The 19,319-nt window shown below is 47.7% G+C and overlaps 13 non-coding genes across 13 annotated transcripts; 2 read left to right on the top strand and 11 right to left on the bottom strand.

The window, feature by feature from the left end:
- Positions 1-7,217: 7,217 nt before the first annotated feature.
- Positions 7,218-7,292, bottom strand: Trnas-cga. Its single transcript has one exon. It is a non-coding gene; the product is annotated as a tRNA-Ser (tRNA).
- A 226-nt stretch (positions 7,293-7,518) lies between these two features.
- On the bottom strand, positions 7,519-7,593 carry Trnas-cga. The gene has a single exon. It is a non-coding gene; the product is annotated as a tRNA-Ser (tRNA).
- Positions 7,594-7,819: 226 nt separating this feature from the next.
- On the bottom strand, positions 7,820-7,894 carry Trnas-cga. The gene has a single exon. It is a non-coding gene; the product is annotated as a tRNA-Ser (tRNA).
- A 226-nt stretch (positions 7,895-8,120) lies between these two features.
- On the bottom strand, positions 8,121-8,195 carry Trnas-cga. Its single transcript has one exon. It is a non-coding gene; the product is annotated as a tRNA-Ser (tRNA).
- A 226-nt stretch (positions 8,196-8,421) lies between these two features.
- Positions 8,422-8,496, bottom strand: Trnas-cga. The gene has a single exon. It is a non-coding gene; the product is annotated as a tRNA-Ser (tRNA).
- A 226-nt stretch (positions 8,497-8,722) lies between these two features.
- Positions 8,723-8,797, bottom strand: Trnas-cga. Its single transcript has one exon. It is a non-coding gene; the product is annotated as a tRNA-Ser (tRNA).
- A 226-nt stretch (positions 8,798-9,023) lies between these two features.
- Positions 9,024-9,098, bottom strand: Trnas-cga. Its single transcript has one exon. It is a non-coding gene; the product is annotated as a tRNA-Ser (tRNA).
- Positions 9,099-9,324: 226 nt separating this feature from the next.
- Positions 9,325-9,399, bottom strand: Trnas-cga. The gene has a single exon. It is a non-coding gene; the product is annotated as a tRNA-Ser (tRNA).
- A 527-nt stretch (positions 9,400-9,926) lies between these two features.
- Trnas-cga lies at positions 9,927-10,001 on the bottom strand. The gene has a single exon. It is a non-coding gene; the product is annotated as a tRNA-Ser (tRNA).
- A 226-nt stretch (positions 10,002-10,227) lies between these two features.
- On the bottom strand, positions 10,228-10,302 carry Trnas-cga. Its single transcript has one exon. It is a non-coding gene; the product is annotated as a tRNA-Ser (tRNA).
- A 226-nt stretch (positions 10,303-10,528) lies between these two features.
- Trnas-cga lies at positions 10,529-10,603 on the bottom strand. The gene has a single exon. It is a non-coding gene; the product is annotated as a tRNA-Ser (tRNA).
- Positions 10,604-10,753: 150 nt separating this feature from the next.
- Positions 10,754-10,828, top strand: Trnas-cga. Its single transcript has one exon. It is a non-coding gene; the product is annotated as a tRNA-Ser (tRNA).
- Positions 10,829-11,054: 226 nt separating this feature from the next.
- On the top strand, positions 11,055-11,129 carry Trnas-cga. Its single transcript has one exon. It is a non-coding gene; the product is annotated as a tRNA-Ser (tRNA).
- The last annotated feature ends 8,190 nt before the right edge of the window (positions 11,130-19,319 follow it).

Here is a 19,319-nt window from a genome sequence, read left to right as displayed (position 1 = left end):
GTGTAACATTCGCTTGCCTTGTCAACCTAACATAAAAAAAAAACAACAAAAAAAAAAAAACTCTGGATGTGACATTTAAGACGTGCCTGAATCATTGGCGAAAGGTCTGGTTCCAAATGTTTCACTGATCTACCTGGGAATATTGCTCACCTTCAGGATCTCGGATGGGATAGTAGCTCCCACGCTACTTCTGATACTGTTGAAGCAACACGTTTTCTCTCTATTTTTTTATGGACTTCTTTGCTGTAATAAATGGAAGTGTCTAATTCAGTGACCTATATTCAAAGCCATTTCTTCAAGCAAAATTTAATAAGGTCAAACCGCGGACAACTCGGCGCTACCTCTGTCTAGCGAAGACAGTTGCAATGGTGGCTTCTTCAACGATCCTCCAGAACTTACTCGAAACCAGTACCGTGAAAGTAAATTCTGACAGTAAAACCAGACACCTGAGAGCTCGTCCACCACTGGCTAACGACCACTTATTTCGAGCGCAAGCGCAGATTTTATGAGCGAAGTGAGGACGCAGCTGTAGTCTCGCCTCTTCGTGGGGCAGTTCGAGGGATGGGCACGCTCGTCCCTCAGCTACATGACAGAGTCGTGACGCGGAGAGCGGGGACTCTGCAGATCCAGCCAGCAGTCCGATCAATACCACCAGCAGATCTCTGCACGCCATGTTCACCCACCTCACCAATTCTGTCATACACTCTGTACTGGATTAGATTTCTCATTTGTTCCACAGACCCAATGCGGATGGACTCGAGGATACCTATCTAGAGGACCACAAAAATTAAAACTCATTTTCATTTGTAGAGTGATACAGAGCCACAACAGTATGGTAATCAGCTTAATACTCTGCTGATCTACATTTGGAACCCATTATACGTGATGCAATACAGAAGTTCCCAGAATACACGTGTAAATGAAATTAGGCTTTACTTGCACCTTCAGATCAGCCCCCTTGGGGACGTAAAGACCTCCCAGCGGTTTGCCATGAACTGGAAGCTCCTTGAAACGCATTTTTCGTGAGCCTGTTTAGTACCGCTTGCGATTCTGTTAGAATCTCGGCAGCTGCATGAAATCTTCTGCTTTTTAACTTTAGTTTCATTCTGGCGAATAAAAAAATGTGATCAGGTGCCAGGTTGGGCCAATACCGCAGATGAGGAACACTGCCATTTTGTTTTTCGCCAGAAACTCGTGCGTGATGAACGCGGTGTGTGACCTCGCGTCGTCGTGATGGAGGAACCAATCGCCCGTGCGCCACTTGCGTCAGTCAGAATCCTCTGCACACGTGCCGTAAGACTGCCCACGACACGGCATCCCACCTGGATGGTCTGCCTGCGGTCTTGTAGCACTCTATTCACGGCAGCAGCGACATTTTCAAGAGCAGTGGCAGTTCACGGCCGTTCTGAACAGGGTCATCGTCGACGGTTTTCTGCCATATTGAAAATGTTTAAAACAGTCATAAGTTTGACTGTGACCTGAGGCATCTTCCCCAAATACTTGCTTCTGGAAGTCGTCTGTTTATGTGGCGGTTATCCCGAATCTGAAACAGAAGTTTATGCACGTACGTTGTTGCCAGACAGCCGCTGTCGTCAGCACACGAGAGTGGCGAAATGCGCATAGAAACTAAACCCGACCACCTAGTACAAAACCGCTTGAGCAACAACACTACTGGCCATTAAAATTGCTACACCAAGAAGAAATGCAGATGACAAGCGGGTATTCATGGGACAAATATATTATACTAGAACTGACATGTGATTACATTTTCACGCAATTCGGGTGCATAGATCCTGAGAAATCAGTACCCAGAACAACCACCTCTGACCGTAATAACGGCCTTGATATGTGTGGGCACTGAGTCAAACAGAGCTTGGATGGCGTGTACAGGTACAGCTGACCATGCAGCTTCAACACGATACCACAGTCCATCAAGAGTAGTGACTGGCGTATTGTGACGATCCAGTTGCTCGGCCACCATTGACCAGACGTTTTCAATTGGTGAGAGATCTGGAGAATGTGCTGGCAGGGCAGCAGTCGAACATTTTCTGTATCCAGAAAGGCCCATACAGGACCTGCAACATGCGCTCGTGCATTATCCTGCTGAAATGTAGGGTTTCGCAGGGATCGAATGAAGGGTAGAGCCACGGGTCGTAACACATCTGAAATGTAACGTCCACTGTTCAAAGTGCCGTCAGTGCGAACAAGAGGTGACCGAGACGTGTAACCAATGGCACCCCATACCATCGCGCCGGGTGATACGCCAGTATGGCAATGACGGATACACGCTTCCAATGTGCTTTCACCGCGATGTCTCCAAACACTGATGCGACCATCATGATGCTGTAAACAGAACCTGGATTCATCCGAAAAAATGACGTTTTGTCATTCGCGCATCCACGTTCGTCGTTGAGTACACCATCGCAGGCGCTCCTGTCTGTGAAGCAGCGTCAAGAGTAACCGCAGCCATGGTCTCCGAGCTGATAGTCCATGCTGCTACAAACGTCGTCGAACTGTTCGTGCAGATGATTGTTGTCTTACAAACGTCCCCATCTGTTGACTCAGGGATCGAGACGTGGCTGCACGATCCGTTGCAGGCATGCGGATAAGATGCCTGTCATCTCGACTGCTACTGATACGAGGCCGTTGGGATCCAGCACGGCGTTCCGTGCCCGCATCTCGTGGCCGTGCGGTAGCGTTCTCGCTTCCCACGCCCGGGTTCCCGGGTTCGATTCCCGGCGGGGTCAGGGATTTTCTCTGCCTCGTGATGGCTGGGTCTTGTGTGCTGTCCTTAGGTTAGTTAGGTTTAAGTAGTTCTAAGTTCTAGGGGACTTATGACCACAGCAGTTGAGTCCCATAGTGCTCAGAGCCATTTGAACCATTTTTGAACGGCGTTCCGTATTACCCTCCTGAACCCACCGATTCCATATTCTGCTAACAGTCATTGGATCTCGACCAACGCGAGCAGCAATGTCGCGATACGATAAACCGCAATCGCGATAGGCTACAATCCGACCTTTATCAAAGTCGGAAACGTGATCCTCCTTACACGAAGCACCACAACAACATTTCACCAGGCAACGCCGGTCAATTGCTGTTTGTGTATGAGAAATCGGTTGGAAACTTTCCTGATGGCAGCACGTTGTAGGTGTCGCCACGGGCGCCAACCTTGCGTGAATGCTCTGAAAAGCTAATCATTTGCATACCACAGCATCTTCTTTCTGTCGGTTAAATTTCGCGTTTGTAGCACGTCATATTCGTGGTGTATCTATTTTAATGGCCAGTAGTGTAACTCCCAAAGGATGTGTAAGATACCACCTGGCGGCGTTTCGTCGTACTAGCTAGACTCCAACTGTTAACCGTACATTCTGATAACTTCTAGGTAGCAGCTTGTATAACTGATTCTGCTTGCTGTGGCTTCAACAAGTAAAGAAAGCATGAACGGAGCAAAGACGAATGAGGAATCCATCTACGGACGATATGGACCGCAAATGTCGAAGTTAACTAACGTAGGAGACTGTAAGAAAGGCAGACTGTTAACGGCCCGACGTCTAGAAAGGAGCATTTTGGAAATTGTGGAACTGTTCGTCTGGGCACTTGCGAGTCACCTTCATCGAGCGTGTTGCCCCAGTCTTTGAAGTATTACCTGAAGGTGACTGGAAGTGCACAATTGAAATTTCGTGGAATTGTAAACTAGACGTCCGGCAGCAAGCCAGGGTCTTCCTTGAACAAGGTATTAAGAAGTACACGCCCCATCGCAGAACGTGGTCGGAGGCTGCTTCTTCTCCTTCTTTCGCTTATCGGTTAATGGATGTCGGTGATCACACCATGCATCGTTATTCTATGAACCAGAGGAGGCGATCTGCGGCAGATCTGATAAAAGAGAACAGTGCTGGTGCTGGGACAAGCGTTTCGGAGCACACTGTTCATCGCATGTTGTTAAACGTGGGGACCCACAGGAGACTACGCCAGTAACAGTTGCAGTGGGTACAGGGTCACGGAGACAGCATCGTGAGTCAGTGGAAACATGGCGCGTGGTCTGATGAATCACGTTTCTTGTTACATCCGGTCGATGGCGGTGTCCGGATACGCCGTTGGCCAAGCGAACGACTGCTCGAAACATGCGCCACACAACAGACGGAGGTTGGCGAGGACAGTATGACGACATGACGAGGACTTTCGGATGGGGCTTGTGTGAGAGCTGTGGTAGTAATCGTAGGTACGATGACGGCTGTGGAACACTATTGCGAATCACCTGCATCACTTCATGCTTGATGCCTTCCCCGACGGCGACGACATTTTCAGCTGGATAACTGTCCATCTCACAAGACCAGAATCGTGCTACGCTACTCTGACGATTAGGACAGCGAACGCACGTTGATTTCTTGGCCACCAAATTCGCATGATGAGAATGTGGTGTGAGATATCAGGAACACCTTCGGCCGCCAGGTCCGCGCTCACAAACCACCGACTTGTAATTTACGGGAATAGGATGACTAGGGCGCATACATGTGCTTCCACATAACCCCGAACTATCTGCCGTGGACGTGTCGGAAACATGCCACGGAGAATCGCCGTCGTATGGCTCCCAAAGGCGGATCAACACACTACTAAACAATTGGTCGTGAATTTTTGGCTCTTTTGTGTAGAGACGTGAGAGTCTTTCCGTTGGCGACTTTTTGCGAATAATACGTGCCGTGCGAACAGTGCCGAGATTGAGCTCACCAGCAATGTCCGAGAGTGGGGAAAGATCTAACGAAGTCACGTTCCGGGAGTTTAGACCTCTCTAGAGAGCTGCTCGCCACGGCTTTCAGACAACAGAAACTGTACGAACGTTTCGGAGAGATCTGAGAGTACTCGGTGTCGGTGGCTGCTGAGCGACCCTAATCCGTCTTGGATTTTTTTGCGGATATCACACGTTATACGCTACCACATCTTGGTAATACGATGAAGAGCCAAAGAGACTGGTACACCTACCTAACATCGTGTAGGACCCCCGCGAGCACGGACGAGTGCCGCAACACGACGTGGAGTGCACTCGACTAACGTCTCAAGCACTGCTGGAGGGAACTGCCACCGTGACATGCAGGGCTATCCATAAATCCGTAAGAGTACGAGGGGGTAGACAGCACTTCTGAATAGTACGTTGCAAGGTATCCCAGATATGCTCAATAATGTTCATGTCGGGAGAGCTTGGTAGCCAGCGGAAGTGTTTAAAGTCAGAAGAGTGTTGCTGGAGCCACCCTGTCGCAATTCTGGACGAGTGGGGTGTCCCATTGTCCTGCTGGAATGCACAATGCACATGAATGGATACACGTGATCAAACAGTATGATTACGTACGGGTCACCTATCAGAGTCGTATCTAGACGTATCAGGGATCCCAATCACTCCAACTGCACACGCACCACACCATTACAGAGGCTCTACCGGCTTCAACAGTCCCCTGCTGACCTGCACGGTCCAAGGATTCGTGAAGTTGTCTCCATACCCGTACACGTCCATCCGCTCGATACAATTTGAGACGAGACTTGTTCGACCAGGCGACATTCTTCCAGTCATCAGCAGTCCAATCTCGGTGCAGACGTGCCCAGGCGAGGCGTAAAGCTTTGTGTCGTGCAGTCATCAAGGCTACACGAGTGGGCCTTCGGCTCCGGAAGCCCACATCGATGATGTTTCGTTTAATGGTTCACACGCTGATACTTGTTGATGGCCCAACATAGAAATTTGCAGTAATTTGCGGAAGGGTCGCACTTCTGTCACGCTGAAGGATTCTCTTCAGTCGTCGTTGGCCCCGTTCTTGCAGGATCTTGTTCCGACCGCAGCGATGTCAGAGACTTGATGTTATACCGGATTCCTGATATTCAGGTATTCGCGGTACACTCGTGAAATGGTCATACGGGAAAATCCTCACCTCATCGCTACCTGGGAAATGCTGTGTCCTACAGCTCGTGCTCCGACTGTAACACCACGTTCAAACTCACTTAAATCTTGATAACTTGCCAAAACTGCGCCAGAAACTTGTCTTATATAGAGGTTGCCGACCGCAGCGCCGTATTCTGGCTGTTTACTTATCTCTGTATATGAATAAGCGTGCCTGTACCAGTTTCTTTGGTGCTTCAGTGTATTTTTCGCAGTACTCATGCGCACATTAAATGAAAGTGCAAGCAATCCTGTTGGAAGAGCATTCGCAACTGAGCATTATAGCAGAGGTTGAAAATACTGCTTCAGTAGTAAATTTCCCCCTGTTCTGCGCTCACGGGTAGCACACCGCGCCTACTACACGTCCACAACAGAATTGCGACACTTGAGGATGGGCTTATGAGAGCCTGAAACCGGTCGTAATGATAAAAGAAATTTATAACTGAAGCTGTATTTTCAACCTCGGGTAAATGAAAGTACTCAAGAAACCGCGTGTTTTGAGCTACAACGTGTGGCCGTGGTCTGTTTCTGAGGGAAACAGTCGCCTAGTTCTACCTCCTACACTCACAGGACGAACAGTTAGCCTATTTCGAAAGTTCTATACTTAAACAATGCAACGCAGCAAATAAATTATAAAAACATCTTAGATACATAATATACAAATCATAAATGAAAAAATTGTCACCTAGGAGGCCCCATTGTGAGTTATCTTAAATGCCAGACTAGCGCGTTAGGTATTGCGCCACGTAGACACTGCAGCTAAGTGTTCTACAAACGTTTAGAGGGACTGCTGAAACACTTCAAGCTACTCTCACGATGGACACGTACGATAAAGTGAATGTGAGCGATTTGTCAGAAGGAAGTGATGAAGAAAGCTACTTGGGAAATGGACTTAGGAGGAATTGGTGTATTTAATTAGTTTGTACGGGGGCACTCCAGGGTTATGGAATGTAAGAGTTACTGGACTATAGGAACTGAAATAAGAAGCGAAGTTTGGTGGCTGAAAAGGCTGGAGTCGTTAACAAATCCACAGAAGAAATTTACAACAATTTCAACAATTCAAGGAATCAGAGAAAAGTAATTTTATGGCATAGATTAATTAACATAGAAAAGCAATTGAAGTCGTGTTTGGAAGTAATCGTTTTGCAACTCGGGAAATTCTTGTTTTAGATCGTCAGGTAAATTCGGAAGATTGTTAAATATTTTCGAGTAATAGAGTTGTATGTTTCCAGAATGAGATTTTCACTCTGCAGCGGAGTGTGCGCTGATATGAAACTTCCTGGCAGATTAAAACTGTGTGCCCGACCGAGACTCGAACTCGGGACCTTTGCCTTTCGCGGGCAATTGCTCTACCAACTGAGCTACCGAAGCACGACTCACGCCCGGTACTCACAGTTTTACTTCTGCCAGTACCTCGTCTCCTACCTTCCAAACTTTACAGAAGCTCTCCTGCGAACCTTGCAGAACTAGCACTCCTGAAAGAAAGGATATTGCGGAGACATGGCTTAGCCACAGCCTGGGGGATGTTTCCAGAATGAGATTTTCACTCTGCAGCGGAGTGTGCGCTGATATGAAACTTCCTGGCAGATTAAAACTGTGTGCCCGACCGAGACTCGAACTCGGGACCTTTGCCTTTCGCGGGCAATTGCTCTACCAACTGAGCTACCGAAGCACGACTCACGCCCGGTACTCACAGCTTTACTTCTGCCAGTACCTCGTCTCCTACCTTCCAAACTTTACAGAAGCTCTCCTGCGAACCTTGCAGAACTAGCACTCCTGAAAGAAAGGATATTGCGGAGACATGGCTTAGCCACAGCCTGGGGGATGTTTCCAGAATGAGATTTTCACTCTGCAGCGGAGTGTGCGCTGATATGAAACTTCCTGGCAGATTAAAACTGTGTGCCCGACCGAGACTCGAACTCGGGACCTTTGCCTTTCGCGGGCAATTGCTCTACCAACTGAGCTACCGAAGCACGACTCACGCCCGGTACTCACAGCTTTACTTCTGCCAGTACCTCGTCTCCTACCTTCCAAACTTTACAGAAGCTCTCCTGCGAACCTTGCAGAACTAGCACTCCTGAAAGAAAGGATATTGCGGAGACATGGCTTAGCCACAGCCTGGGGGATGTTTCCAGAATGAGATTTTCACTCTGCAGCGGAGTGTGCGCTGATATGAAACTTCCTGGCAGATTAAAACTGTGTGCCCGACCGAGACTCGAACTCGGGACCTTTGCCTTTCGCGGGCAATTGCTCTACCAACTGAGCTACCGAAGCACGACTCACGCCCGGTACTCACAGCTTTACTTCTGCCAGTACCTCGTCTCCTACCTTCCAAACTTTACAGAAGCTCTCCTGCGAACCTTGCAGAACTAGCACTCCTGAAAGAAAGGATATTGCGGAGACATGGCTTAGCCACAGCCTGGGGGATGTTTCCAGAATGAGATTTTCACTCTGCAGCGGAGTGTGCGCTGATATGAAACTTCCTGGCAGATTAAAACTGTGTGCCCGACCGAGACTCGAACTCGGGACCTTTGCCTTTCGCGGGCAATTGCTCTACCAACTGAGCTACCGAAGCACGACTCACGCCCGGTACTCACAGCTTTACTTCTGCCAGTACCTCGTCTCCTACCTTCCAAACTTTACAGAAGCTCTCCTGCGAACCTTGCAGAACTAGCACTCCTGAAAGAAAGGATATTGCGGAGACATGGCTTAGCCACAGCCTGGGGGATGTTTCCAGAATGAGATTTTCACTCTGCAGCGGAGTGTGCGCTGATATGAAACTTCCTGGCAGATTAAAACTGTGTGCCCGACCGAGACTCGAACTCGGGACCTTTGCCTTTCGCGGGCAATTGCTCTACCAACTGAGCTACCGAAGCACGACTCACGCCCGGTACTCACAGCTTTACTTCTGCCAGTACCTCGTCTCCTACCTTCCAAACTTTACAGAAGCTCTCCTGCGAACCTTGCAGAACTAGCACTCCTGAAAGAAAGGATATTGCGGAGACATGGCTTAGCCACAGCCTGGGGGATGTTTCCAGAATGAGATTTTCACTCTGCAGCGGAGTGTGCGCTGATATGAAACTTCCTGGCAGATTAAAACTGTGTGCCCGACCGAGACTCGAACTCGGGACCTTTGCCTTTCGCGGGCAATTGCTCTACCAACTGAGCTACCGAAGCACGACTCACGCCCGGTACTCACAGTTTTACTTCTGCCAGTACCTCGTCTCCTACCTTCCAAACTTTACAGAAGCTCTCCTGCGAACCTTGCAGAACTAGCACTCCTGAAAGAAAGGATATTGCGGAGACATGGCTTAGCCACAGCCTGGGGGATGTTTCCAGAATGAGATTTTCACTCTGCAGCGGAGTGTGCGCTGATATGAAACTTCCTGGCAGATTAAAACTGTGTGCCCGACCGAGACTCGAACTCGGGACCTTTGCCTTTCGCGGGCAATTGCTCTACCAACTGAGCTACCGAAGCACGACTCACGCCCGGTACTCACAGCTTTACTTCTGCCAGTACCTCGTCTCCTACCTTCCAAACTTTACAGAAGCTCTCCTGCGAACCTTGCAGAACTAGCACTCCTGAAAGAAAGGATATTGCGGAGACATGGCTTAGCCACAGCCTGGGGGATGTTTCCAGAATGAGATTTTCACTCTGCAGCGGAGTGTGCGCTGATATGAAACTTCCTGGCAGATTAAAACTGTGTGCCCGACCGAGACTCGAACTCGGGACCTTTGCCTTTCGCGGGCAATTGCTCTACCAAATGAGCTACCGAAGCACGACTCACGCCCGGTACTCACAGCTTTACTTCTGCCAGTACCTCGTCTCCTACCTTCCAAACTTTACAGAAGCTCTCCTGCGAACCTTGCAGAACTAGCACTCCTGAAAGAAAGGATATTGCGGAGACATGGCTTAGCCACAGCCTGGGGGATGTTTCCAGAATGAGATTTTCACTCTGCAGCGGAGTGTGCGCTGATATGAAACTTCCTGGCAGATTAAAACTGTGTGCCCGACCGAGACTCGAACTCGGGACCTTTGCCTTTCGCGGGCAATTGCTCTACCAACTGAGCTACCGAAGCACGACTCACGCCCGGTACTCACAGCTTTACTTCTGCCAGTACCTCGTCTCCTACCTTCCAAACTTTACAGAAGCTCTCCTGCGAACCTTGCAGAACTAGCACTCCTGAAAGAAAGGATATTGCGGAGACATGGCTTAGCCACAGCCTGGGGGATGTTTCCAGAATGAGATTTTCACTCTGCAGCGGAGTGTGCGCTGATATGAAACTTCCTGGCAGATTAAAACTGTGTGCCCGACCGAGACTCGAACTCGGGACCTTTGCCTTTCGCGGGCAATTGCTCTACCAACTGAGCTACCGAAGCACGACTCACGCCCGGTACTCACAGCTTTACTTCTGCCAGTACCTCGTCTCCTACCTTCCAAACTTTACAGAAGCTCTCCTGCGAACCTTGCAGAACTAGCACTCCTGAAAGAAAGGATATTGCGGAGACATGGCTTAGCCACAGCCTGGGGGATGTTTCCAGAATGAGATTTTCACTCTGCAGCGGAGTGTGCGCTGATATGAAACTTCCTGGCAGATTAAAACTGTGTGCCCGACCGAGACTCGAACTCGGGACCTTTGCCTTTCGCGGGCAATTGCTCTACCAACTGAGCTACCGAAGCACGACTCACGCCCGGTACTCACAGCTTTACTTCTGCCAGTACCTCGTCTCCTACCTTCCAAACTTTACAGAAGCTCTCCTGCGAACCTTGCAGAACTAGCACTCCTGAAAGAAAGGATATTGCGGAGACATGGCTTAGCCAGCGTGAGTCGTGCTTCGGTAGCTCAGTTGGTAGAGCAATTGCCCGCGAAAGGCAAAGGTCCCGAGTTCGAGTCTCGGTCGGGCACACAGTTTTAATCTGCCAGGAAGTTTCATATCAGCGCACACTCCGCTGCAGAGTGAAAATCTCATTCTGGAAACATCCCCCAGGCTGTGGCTAAGCCATGTCTCCGCAATATCCTTTCTTTCAGGAGTGCTAGTTCTGCAAGGTTCGCAGGAGAGCTTCTGTAAAGTTTGGAAGGTAGGAGACGAGGTACTGGCAGAAGTAAAGCTGTGAGTACCGGGCGTGAGTCGTGCTTCGGTAGCTCAGTTGGTAGAGCAATTGCCCGCGAAAGGCAAAGGTCCCGAGTTCGAGTCTCGGTCGGGCACACAGTTTTAATCTGCCAGGAAGTTTCAGAGTTGTATGTGTTAATTTTATGGCGTGCTATTTATTGATTATATTTTATATTGGGTGTGAATAACAAACCTTGAGGAGTTTACGAGTGGTTCCTGAAGTCAATGCGAATAAAAACATTATAATTAATGTATGTCCATAAGTGATTCACTTATCAGATATCCGCCGTATTTGGAGTTTCAATGATTATAGGTAATGTTATTCTATCGTAATTGCTGTTGTACCAAATATTAATGAGAATAAACTTACCTGATGCTAGAAATCTTAGTATCAGACGCAATCTGTCTTTAATACCAATCGGTTTAAAGATAATAGGTCTCGCTTGGCAACTGTGATCCTATTGTTAGGAGTATTCCTTCCAACTCTATCGTGGTCGTTCTCGTAAAATTTCGAGCGTTGTTGCGGATCTCCCAATCTCTACAATGAGATTCTTGCGTGTTCCAAAATTATATCGCCGTGTAATCCAGTGTCTTATCCAACACGAACACGGTCGTTAACTTTTTTTTTTTTTTTTCAGTTGTGTTGAAGGTGCAGCTGCAGACCGACGCTCTTCAATCGCAATCTTTTCCCTCACGCGTAGGTCGAAGATTGAAAAATCTCGCAGAGAGTGATCTCTTATCTCTCACAGCCACTCTAACCCTGCTGCGTGCAAACGCTTCCAGATCTGCATTCGCAAGACACTGAGGTACTTATAGAAAGCACTCAGACAGTAGCTGTCAGCCAATATTCGCTCCTAGTGTGAATGCTACTGAGAGTACTATCTGAGAGTCGCAGACTGTCTGAGAGCGAACAAGGTCACGCGTGTGTCGCAGTAACTTTGCGCTACAGATGACGACAGTACCCGGCGAATCACCTGGTACTCGCAGGACAGATAGGGCGGTGCGGCGAGCAACAGGTTTGGGGCAGCGCCGCGGCCGTCGGCGGGCGTCGGCGCCGGTCGGCCGGCGTCGGGGCGGCGGGCGCCGGCGGCGTCTGCGTCGCCGTGGCCGGGCCGGCGCCAGCTCAGTGGCGCGAGGGGCTGCAGGGGCGCCGGTCATGGGCGGCGGCAGTGGCAGTGGGTGTCGTAGCGGCGGTGCGTGCGCCAGCGCGAGCTGAGCGGTGCGTGTATAGCGGCGCGGTGCGTGTAGCGGCGCGTGCGAGCGCGGTGACAACTGATGGCTGCCTCGGCGCCATGGAGCCGCTGGAGCGGCTGATGAGCCAGTCGCGGCGCGGCCTCGGCCTGGGCGTGGGCGTCGGGCTGCCCCTGCCCGGCGGCAGCGGCGCCGTCGTCTCGGCCAGCATCGGCGCCGCCTCCGTGGGGCGCAAGGGGCGCCACCTCACCGGCACCTTCTGCCTCACCGGCGACACCATGGAGGGCATCATCCAGTGCCTCGTCTTCCTCAAGGCCTTCTCGGTAAGGCCCGCCCCCGCCACCGCCCCCGCCCCCTCCTCTGCCCACGTGTCGCCCCCTGCCACGTGCTCCCACCTGCCACGCCTAGGCAAAGGCGCTCTCTCTGGATCAAAGAAAAACACTCTGCTGGTGCTTCTTCCTTTCAAATTTACACATTTTCGCACGCGGTAGAACCAATCCCGGATACATTTTTTCCGCGTCGATGTTGGTACCACAAAAGCATAGCTCTGGAAGAGTTGAACGTATTCTCGATATGATAAAAATTTAAACACAGACGACAGCTGGTACGAATACCGACGCTGTGCGACAGCTGTCGCTCTCACGATCAAGAATGATTCCACGTTTTCCGCTCTTTTCCCTAATGTCATTGATGACTTACGGCAAACAAATCGATGTACATCATTCGGCATCAACAATTCTTCGATCGTATATAGCAGGTTCTCGACATGTCTGAACAAGCGATCACGTTCCCCACCAACAAACCACTTCCTTACTTTCGGTTCATCTTGGAAGACCCCACCAGTTACAGCTGCTTGTTTTTCGGCCGGTATGAATATATCCGAGCTTGGTTTACGGATTTGGCATTTCCTTCGCCGAACTCGTGGAGCCCTTCCTGGAACCAACGGACGACCACCCTCTGTTTGAAATAGGGTCAAATCGTCGGGATTACATTCGCAACTGATCTTTTTCGCAGCTAAATGTTCGTGCAAAATCCATTGTACTGAAGTTTACGAAATGCACAAGAATGCTTCTATACCCAACCCCCTTCAGTCATGTTCCGCGAAACAGACTAGTCTTTTTAGCAACTGATTTTGATAGACTTCACGAAGTTCATCGCTGACAGAAGCTTGACCTAGACGAGCTCCTGTAGTCCAGTTGTAAACTGTCTTTTCTCGTGGCAACAGATTACCAAAACATGAATGAAGCGATTCGAACCATTCTTGTTGAGTTACACCGTTATGAAAATGCAAAAAGAAAAATCACCCAATGTAAAATAGGTGAAATTTCCAATTTTACGACACTTTCTTCAAACGTCATTTTAAACTAATTACTTTACCAATTTCTGAACTGTCACTATTTTAACAATAACAAAAGACAAATTTCAAAACGACAGAGTTCACACATCCCAATATCGCTATGTAGTATTCATGTCTAAAACCTTAAAAGGCGAGCTAGCAATTGAGACAGTGTGAAATATTAATCTCATTATGTGTTACATTCGACAGTTCGAATCCAATCCGGTGTCCAGTTTTGGATATAGGTCTGATTACAAGACCGGTCCTCGACTCACAGGAGCTTTTGCAATAAGAGACACGGTACGATTTTTTGGGGAACTAAAATTCTGTACAACCCTGAATATCCCTGGGTGCATCATTAGTCGTAAATCATTCTTAAACAGCGCCAATAACAGATTTAAGAGTCAAGCTTTAACTGATGTTCAGGACTGTTCAGTTTACGCATTAAGTATTAGTTATATACTAAGTATTACAAACCCACTAAACCCCAGACTTTTTCGGGATATGAAAGTCCAGTTTTGTGACTACTCCATTTGGAACACTATCTTCTTTAAGTGATTAACGATCGCAGTGCATTTCTGCACGTCAGTAGATGATTATGTTCCCGCAGTGCAGTACGTGCGGCAAACGTGATTATTGTAGCGAAATAATATACATAGATGGGACAGCGATTACCAAAAAAACGTCAACGGAGACCTTTTTTTCCTTTTTCTGAAGTAAGACGTGTGTTCACTTGTTACTCACCGCTGAAACTTGACACAGAGACTTTCAATATCATAACATCGTTAATACACACACACACACACACACACACACACACACACACACACACAGAGAGAGAGAGAGAGAGAGAGAGAGAGAGAGAGAGAGAGAGAATCACTTCTTCGTCAAATCTCAGGAATTCTAGGGCGTTCATCGTTCGTGTTTCTGAGTGTTTGGGGACTGTGCGCGGACGTGACAGCAGAAATACATCTTCCCTGCCGTCTGTTCGTTCTCACGTGGCCTTATTGGGTCGTTTCTTGTCTGTACACAGAATTTAGTGACAAATATGTATCTTTCGATATCCCTGGCTGTTAATTAAGAAGGATTTTCTCATCCTTTTGTGGTCATTGCTGAAATTCCCGTCATCTGCAAAAGTACGCCATTAGTTACGGAATAATTAGGGTAACATTGAGAACCTTTCTGCGTAAGACAGTTACTTCTATTTTCGATGAAACCATTTTATTAGAGACGGAGCATTACTATTGAACTTGAATGAATACGTTTTGCAGGCCATGTTACAACCAGCACCATGTGTTTGTGGGATTAGCCATTTTCAAACGGGAGACCTGATGCAGACCAAATAACAGGTAATATGACGTCATACAAAGTGTGAGGATATTGTCGAACAACTCTAATAAGCAACGACACTGAGGACTACTCAACTAAACATACAACTGTGCGTAATTATAAATATTGCTTCAAAACTTACTTAACGTTAATACATAAATCTGAAAGCGCCAAAAATAATACAGAGTAAGACTTCTACATCGTTACTGATATAAGTAGCTTAAAAATCTGCGCCTGTTGGTAACATGTTCTTTGAAAGGCTTAAACGTCAGCGTAGACAACTGCCAGCTGCCTCACATATGTTACGGTCGCACAAACAGTATCATATGGTCAGTGTCAACCCCATGTGACAAACATCGGCAAATCTGGAGTTTCAGTGCACGCACAGTACGCGATAACCAACTAGTAAAAGACTAAGACGTGATTGGAAATACCCAGTAATGTGTCTTTGTAGGTTCTAGTCAGAAGAACAAAAGTAGCGGCTTTGGGGTGCCTGAAGATCTATAGCACAGTACCCTTCTAATAACGCAGAATTTTCTACACGAGAATAAAATATTCCCTAAATAATAACAACGGAGATAATGATTTTAAATTTAATGCGGTAGATTTTTTTCCTTCTCGTGTTATAGAAACTGTGTAATTACGAAGTTTCTTTCTTTAACTCCCGTCAGTGATATGATGACATAAAAATGTCGTCAAACTTTGTATTTCGGCACATAATAACGAATTTAGAAAATGATCAAACCATACCTTACTAAAACAGAATCCGCCTTACGTTATCCTCATATTATAAAGAGAATTAAGGAATCAGCTTGGCATCGTCGGTCAGGTAAAATAATACAATGGAGATCGTGCCGCCGGCAGAAAGACGTACGCGGTGTTGCTGGGATGCGGCTGCGACATGAAAAACGTGTTTGTGATGTAAACTCATCAGTTGTCGCTACGGTACTAACGTTTGACAAACATGTACGACAGTTACGTTAAAAAAAATCTGTTCTGGAACTAAAATTTTATTACGCTTCCGAGACTGGGGACATAATTTTGCAGCAGCTTTAATGGAAACCTTGTAGCAAAGCACCTTTGCAGAGCAAAAATTTATTCCTTGTCGAACACGTTTGACTTATTAACACGTTTGACTTATTTCGGCTGTATGGGACTATTACTCGAACGCTTTAGATAAATACACTCCTGGAAATTGAAATAAGAACACCGTGAATTCATTGTCCCAGGAAGGGGAAACTTTATTGACACATTCCTGGGGTCAGATACATCACATGATCACACTGACAGAACCACAGGCACATAGACACAGGCAACAGAGCATGCACAATGTCGGTACTAGTACAGTGTATATCCACCTTTCGCAGCAATGCAGGCTGCTATTCTCCCATGGAGACGATCGTAGAGATGCTGGATGTAGTCATGTGGAACGGCTTGCCATGCCATTTCCACCTGGCGCCTCAGTTGGACCAGCGTTCGTGCTGGACGTGCAGACCGCGTGAGACGACGCTTCATCCAGTCCCAAACATGCTCAATGGGGGACAGATCCGGAGATCTTGCTGGCCAGGGTAGTTGACTTACACCTTCTAGAAGACGTTGGGTGGCACGGGATACATGCGGACGTGCATTGTCCTGTTGGAACAGCAAGTTCCCTTGCCGGTCTAGGAATGGTAGAACGATGGGTTCGATGGCGGTTTGGATGTACCGTGCACTATTCAGTGTCCCCTCGACGATCACCAGTGGTGTACGGCCAGTGTAGGAGATCGCTCCCCACACCGTGATGCCGGGTGTTGGCCCTGTGTGCCTCGGTCGTATGCAGTCCTGATTGTGGCGCTCACCTGCACGGCGCCAAACACGCATACGACCATCATTGGCACCAAGGCAGAAGCGACTCTCATCGCTGAAGACGACACGTCTCCATTCGTCCCTCCATTCACGCCTGTCGCGACACCACTGGAGGCGGGCTGCACGATGTTGGGGCGTGAGCGGAAGACGGCCTAACGGTGTGCGGGACCGTAGCCCAGCTTCATGGAGACGGTTGCGAATGGTCCTCGCCGATACCCCAGGAGCAACAGTGTCCCTAATTTGCTGGGAAGTGGGCGTGCGGTCCCCTACGGCACTGCGTAGGATCCTACGGTCTTGGCGTGCATCCGTGCGTCGCTGCGGTCCAGTCCCAGGTCGACGGGCACGTGCACCTTCCGCCGACCACTGGCGACAACATCGATGTACTGTGGAGACTTCACGCCCCACGTGTTGAGCAATTCGGCGGTACGTCCACCCGGCCTCCCGCGTGCCCACTATATGCCCTCGCTTAAAGTCCGTCAACTGCACATACGGTTCACGTCCACGCTGTCGCGGCATGCTACCAGTGTTAAAGACTGCGATGGAGCTCCGTATGCCACGGCAAACTGGCTGACACTGACGGCGGCGGTGCACAAATGCTGCGCAGCTAGCGCCATTCGACGGCCAACACCGCGGTTCCTGGTGTGTCCGCTGTGCCGTGCGTGTGATCATTGCTTGTACAGCCCTCTCGCAGTGTCCGGAGCAAGTATGGTGGGTCTGACACACCGGTGTCAATGTGTTCTTTTTTCCATTTCCAGGAGTGTAACTCCAGTGTACACATTTGACTTGCTTATCTCGTCGAGGTCAATCGCCGTACACCATATACTGTTAAAATAATGTACAAGAACTGAGGTCAGGCAACTCACAACTCTGTGTTCAGTCGTATCTTCTTATAAGGGGGACTTTTTTTCCACATCGTTAAATGTACCCTGTAAGTCTTATATCTCACTACGATAACAAACTACGAGTAAAGTATTTAACATCAAAACAGGGGAGGTGAACCGAACTGTGCGTTGTGACTGTTGAAAAAAATTTTACAATGACTCTACATAGCCGTTACGTAAATGCTTCTTTCTGTCACGTCACCAGACTAAATGATGCGTCTGCCGCTGAAGATAAGAAGGAAACGTCTGTTTCCTCTTTTAACATCAACCCTCTTCCACAGTCGTTATTGTTGGTAGAAACCTATGGCGCACTTTGTTCCTCTGTCATATTTCTAGAGCTTTCGGTAAATTGGATATTTAAAATTCTATACGCTTTCTGTCGTCAACGCTCCCATTGATTTTATGCGGATACGGATACGTTCCACCGCACTGTGAAACATCCCTTTCATTGCATTTGGCTTCACGTATTACATTCAAGAGAATTGTCCAGCTACACAAAGGTCTCTACCAGTTTTAAAACCTGATCCAAAAGATAATTATTCCGTGTCTTTGTACAGCACAATTTAGACAGAATGATACGTATTATTTACACAGTATTTAGTGCTGTGTTCATTAAAGATAGTGGAGGTATCGGACGAGAAAGTTTTAATTTTACATACGCACCTGAGCCAGAAAAGTGGAAAATGGAAGGTATTATTGGTGCTGAACGGCCATACCCGAGAACGGATGGTGTTCATTGATTTATTGTAAAGGGAGCAGAGCTTAAATTTAATAAAGCCGCGTCAATATGGCGGAAAGGTTCCACAGTGGCTTGTTCGGCGCACATAGAACATCTCGTGCTCGACACACTGCTACCAACCTAGTCGAACGTAGGACGTAGCTCTTCGTGAAAGTGGCTGTCTTGACAAGGGAGAAGGAAATTGTAGTGGAAAACTACCACATTTAATTGAAAATGGGAATTTTAAAAAATTGCAATTTTTGTACATAGAGTTGTCAAAATTTTTTGTTGTTATGTTGATATGCTTTTCCGTGATATATTTTGACATTGGTACCGGCATATTGTTGGATGTTGAACATATTGCACTTGTTTTACAATGTTGAGAAACGTATAATTCTGAGGTAAGATGAAACAGGTAATTTACATTAAATATTGCTTTCAGAACGAAATGAAGTTCGGTAGCAAGCTAGAAATGAATGGTGGTTTTGGCAAATCTTTTGTAAACAAAACGTATTTACTAGTGGTACAAACGTTTCCTCTCAAAGTCCTTTGATGTCAGCAACATATGGCATGGTCGAAAATGTGGAAAAAATGTTTGCAGGAATTCCCTAAATTACCGTCAGAGACGATGTTGAATATTTTTACGTCTCATCTGGGTCTTGTAAAGGGCTTTTCCAGTTTCCTAATATGAGACGTGTGACAGTATAATTTTCACAAAAGTTGTTCATTTTCGATTGAAAACAGTGCTGAAAGTGCGCGTGGGTGGTTGGATGAATGTACAACGATCCAGAATTGTTGAAAGCAGCCATTACTAATGACGAAAGATTTTATATATGACAAGTGCCGCTCGGCTTGAGCTAATGTAATTTACCACCATGTGATTTAACAAGGCCCACTCCTTCTGAAGAAGATATTTTTACAAATATCGAAACCTTGGTCAACTGCTAATAAACCTATGTTTTGTAACTGGTTGGTTGATTTTTTTC

The sequence above is a fragment of the Schistocerca piceifrons genome, chromosome 7 (assembly GCF_021461385.2).
Source record: "Schistocerca piceifrons isolate TAMUIC-IGC-003096 chromosome 7, iqSchPice1.1, whole genome shotgun sequence".
Classification (NCBI taxonomy): Eukaryota; Metazoa; Arthropoda; class Insecta; order Orthoptera; family Acrididae; genus Schistocerca; species Schistocerca piceifrons.
The sequence above is the reverse complement of the archived record's forward strand: the minus strand, read 5'-3'. Positions and strand labels throughout refer to the sequence as shown.